Source organism: Sarcophilus harrisii, chromosome 4 (assembly GCF_902635505.1).
Source record: "Sarcophilus harrisii chromosome 4, mSarHar1.11, whole genome shotgun sequence".
In the NCBI taxonomy this organism is placed as follows: Eukaryota; Metazoa; Chordata; class Mammalia; order Dasyuromorphia; family Dasyuridae; genus Sarcophilus; species Sarcophilus harrisii.
Genome location: NC_045429.1, coordinates 150058702 through 150063814, shown reverse-complemented (window position 1 = coordinate 150063814; position 5113 = coordinate 150058702). Strand labels below are relative to the sequence as shown.

The 5113-nt window shown below is 33.4% G+C and overlaps 1 pseudogene; it reads right to left on the bottom strand.

Moving 5' to 3' along the window:
- Positions 1-1155: 1155 nt before the first annotated feature.
- Positions 1156-3729, bottom strand: LOC111720705 (annotated as a pseudogene).
- Between the last annotated feature and the right edge of the window lie 1384 nt (positions 3730-5113).

Sequence of the window (5113 nt, the reverse complement as noted above, 5' to 3'; positions counted from 1 at the left end):
AGATTATATTTATTTGAGGGTGATGAGAAACACGGAAAGGAATGTATCTCTTTTCACCTTCCTGTTTCACACTGCTACCCTGATCTGTTCGAGGTAACTAATGAGAAACCACTGATTATCACTTCATTGATTATCAGCTAGTCTAATTAATAAGTTGATTATTAATTATCCAGGAATTGTGTCTTCCAGGTTTTTCATTATTCTCATTGCCTCTTAGATTCCTAGTTCCCTTCATAGTTCAGTTTAGCTTCCTACCTGATTCTTTTCCTAATCAGCCTCCTTTTAGTGTAAGCACATCCCACTCCCAAAATTGCTTTGTGTTTACTTTGTGTGTACTACTTATATCTCTTTTAATGACTTATCTAAAGTGCATGTTACTCTCCCTTCTTCAGTAGAGTGTAAACTCCATGAGGGCAGAGACTGTCTTGCTTTTCACGTTTATCTCTCTCTTATCAAGCATAATGCCCAATTTAGTCAGTGTTTAATAAACATTTTATTATAAATTCATTCTCAAAGTCAAAGTATTCACCAATAGTTTTCATTCCTGTTCCATAGATTTATGTATCTTCAGCACCTGACCCCAGTCTCTAGTGTTGTTTTTAGACTTTCCTTTGTGACTTTTTATTGTTTTTGCAGAATTCTTCTCTCAATCCTATACCTTTTCTCTTGTATTTCACTTTGTTCTTAACTCTTTGTTGGACAAAATTATTTTCATTTCTGGTAATGATGTCATTTTTATTCTGTTTCTGATATATTTTTTTCTGTTTCTCTGAACCTTATGACAACTTACGGATCAGTGATTAACTGAGCAAATAACTTCTGTCTCACATGAAAGCTAAAAAGCTTTCATTTTATGGTTTTGTAATCTACATCACCAGTATTATCTAGACAATACTTTGTTGTAGAATCCATAGAAATTTTATGTCATACATACTTCAGAAGTATTTTTTCATAACTTCATAGAAAATTTTGTGATTATGTATGTATAAAGGAAACAATAAATAGGAATCTCTTTTAGTTCTTTGTTGTATTACCATAAGAGAGTCTTTACAAAGGAAAAACAAAACTTGTACCTTAAACAAACAAAAAAGTAGTGACATTTCAAATAGATTTAAAAATGGAAACTTTAATATAATCCCCCAATTTTATTTTTATACTTATTTTTAAAATATTTACCATCTGAATTAAAACATTACTTAATTCAGTCCTATATATTCTCCAAGCTATAAGCCTTCTACCTTAGAAGCCTTTTACATTAAATGTTCTCCACAAAAGCTTTCAGGCAGTAGATATAAATGCATAAACAGATGACATTTCACTTTAAATGTTTATTGCTTTGCCAAATGATGCAGTTAGGTTTGCTTCAATGAAAGCTTTTGATACAGTTGGATGAACATGACTGATTCCAAAAACATCTTCACAGGATGATCTATACTCCAAAGCAAGTATAGCTTCATTGACCATTTCTCCAGGCTCTGTCTCTAGAATATGTGCTTCAGATATTCTGACTGTTGACTTCTGACCCCAGATCTTTACCATGCCACTTGTGCAGCATTAATCTTAGCTCTGTTATTGGTACCAAAAGGAAATATCCAACTTTGTACTTAATACTCCATCTTTCAGTTGTTCATCTGATTTGCCAACCTACACAACTTCAGGATATGTATATAGCACATGATTGTATTCAGTGTTTATAATACCATTGGCTGGCTGCTCCTTTAACATAAATAAATAAATAAATAATCTTCTAGTTTGGGAACCAGGTTGGGACCAGCAATTACAATCTCCAAGAGAGTAGATAACAGAGGGTTAGAATTTAGCATTAACTAGGACACTTCTGCATCTTATTCCAAGTTCTTTCAGTCCCAAATTTTGGTGAATGGTTATAAAGCAAAGCAAACCAAAAGTGAATAACAAATGGTAACTTCCATTTTCTACTAGAAACACTTTCACTTGCCTTTTCAATTTTCCTTTTAAGTTTTTGGAAGCTCCACTAACTTTTTAAAAACTTACATTCATGTTTTTGAAGGATTTGCTGAAAACTTTTAGAAATATCCCTATCAATTCACATACTATTGACATGACCCAAGAATTTATCTGTAATTGCATCTGTACTGTCACTGACAAAATGAACATATTCCCACACCAATAATAAAATCTTTTCTGTAACATTTTTTAAAGGATAAAGCACCTTCTAGATAATGCAATGTTTATCTTCACCAGTCACAAGTATAGGGAAGGAAAATATCTTTGAACCTGTTCCTTGTATTGATAACTTGAGAGATGAAATCAGATTGTGACCTGATTTTTGCCTATTATCTTTCCATATCCAAGCACATAAATGATCTTATTTTGCTTAAATAAATTAATGATTGCATCAGTTAAAGTCTTTACTGCACCACATCCTCTATAAATTCAAGCAGACATCTGAAACTTCAGTTCCTCTAGATGCAAAATCTTGATGAATCACATGGTAAAAGTGTATTATTAAATAAAACATTAAAAACAATACAGGCAACATTCAAATAAGTTTTACCAAGGGTTTCACTTTTTAAAATATAGACTGTCTTAAAGCCCAGTTAGTGTTAATAACAACATTTCTCCCAGGAACAGATTCTATGACTATGACATTAGCATCAATTGGTTGATTTGCTTAAATCCTTAGTATAAATGTAGAAATTCCCTATAACCCATGAGGCATTCAACTCAAATGACCTCTTTTGAGCAGAACAAAGAAACATGTGGTTTTAGCTCTGCATTTTTATCTTTTTTGTCTCCTCAACTTTGAGCTTTCACTTCATCTGAATGCCCAGTTTTATCTTATGATCACAGATTTATAGAATTTCAGACCTAAAAGAGACCTTACAGTTCATTTTGCTCAATATGTACGAGAACAAGAATTCTCTCTGTAGCTATCTAATAAGTTGCCATAGAACCTTAGGACTTCACTAAGTGAGGAAGAACCCATTGCCTTCTTAAGAGGTTCATTATACTTTTCAACACCTTTGGTTGTTAGAAAGGTTTTTCCCCTTATATAGTCTTATTCCAATCATATTTAATCAGTGTCTTTGTACTACAAAGTTTTGAAGCAGAGAAGATAAAGTGTTAATGGTAAAGTTATCTCCTTACCTTGCATGATCAAGTTTAGGGCTGGAAAGAAATCTTAGAGAGGATTGTGACACCTCTTACAGTTATGTCTTTATTACTTTACTGGCATTTTATTTCACCACCAAATTGCTTTTGGATGTTTCTTTGCCAAACTCTGTTATTATGGCTTTTTCTTCCCAGGATAAATATGGAGGAAGGGGAATGGAGCTAATTAGTCAGACAATCAACAAGCATCTTTTAAAATACACACTCTGTTCCTGGCATTCTGTTAAGCTTGTGGGAATAAAAAAAGGAAGGATGAGAGAATTTTTCAGCTGTCTAGTTAATGAGGATTCACTATACTTAGTTGATAGAAGGGGGGTTACTCACAAGGCTGTTAAAACCTTTTTTAAAATAAGATTTGTTCTCTGTTCTTAGTTGGATAAGGGCAAATCAAATTCTTTTCAACTTCCTTACTTCAAGGCCCAGTTAAGTAGTTCTTGGCCATGCAAATTTCTTTGAAGTGTCATTAAGCCTCACTGTGGCAAATAGCATCACTGGAGGGGGAAGACTGGAGCTGGTACTTTCGCCTTACATTTCTGTCCTCCTCCTGATGATATTGATGATGATAATAACTACCATTTGTAAAGTATCTTTAAATTTTCAAAGCTCTTTCCTTGTAATATCCCTTTGAGATAGGTATGAATGAACAAAAGGAGAGAGTGAAAAAAGTATGTTAAACACTTGCTATATGCCAGATTCTGTATTAAGAATTATAGGCAGTGCAAGAATTCTTATCACTTTTTTGACATATGAAAACACTGAGGCTCACAGAGTTTAAATGACTTGCTCAGGGTCACACAGTTGGTAAATAGCAATGTTCTTTTCCCTATATTGTGCTGTCTACTATCCTCCCTCAATCCTAAATAGTAGATAGATAGATGCATGGATGGACAGAATAAATAGACAGATAGATGATGGATGTTGGATGGATAGCTGTAGATTATAGCTAGATGGATGAAATAACAGAATAAATGATAAGATACAATCAATCATCAGCATTTGCACATTTAATTTTTGTGACTTCAGGCATTTGTGTGATTTTATTAGTAACCTCTTTCACTTTTCCATTCATGACGATATGTGATAGAGGAAAAAAATGACAGGTACAAAGTGTACAAGTTTGTAAAGCTGCTAGTATGATATTAGAAACTACACTGGTCTTGTTTACCCTCTAGTTATAAAGAGCTCCCTGTGCATTCATTGTATGTTTTTGTAGTTTGCAATTATGCCCTCTCTTATCTGATCAAGTGGGTACATCTTTCCAGAGCTCCAGTGCCATTCACTAGCCATGAAGGACAGAAAGTTGTAAGTGATGTCAAGACATCTTCAGTCTCAGTATCTTTGGACAGCAGCAACTAAAGTCCAAACAGCCTCTCCCTTGGTTTTCAGAAAGGTAGCCAAAATAGGGAGGTTTATAGTAATACTCTTATGCATTGTAACTTTTTCCATCTTGGTTTCAATTTTTCATGGATCAGCATAAGAAATTAAATGGGAATTTTCAGGGAGCTTTGCAGAAACTGCAGATGACACATAAAGGCCAGCAGATGACACAGAAAAAGTTTGGAAACTCAGAAATGCATAAAATATATGTATTTGAACTTACAGCATAATAATTTAGACTTCCCTGGTATAAAGAGAGGGTCAAGAAACTTTACAAAGTTTCCAGATAACAGAAATGCCATGTCCTTATGCCCTATGATGTGGGAGGGATTACTATAATATATGGTACAATACCCTCATATTGCTATCTGATACAGTAGAAGGTAAGACTCAGGTTTAAAAAATGTTTTAATTTTAAGAATTGTATTTGTTATATAGTATTTATGGAACTATAGATTTCATGTATTATGAAAAATGAATATAATTTGGAAATCAGTGTTTGTTTTTTTTAATTGAGTTGTTCACACAAAAGGTCACAGAATTCTAAGGAGTTTTTAGTGAGAAAAATATTTTACACGTTACC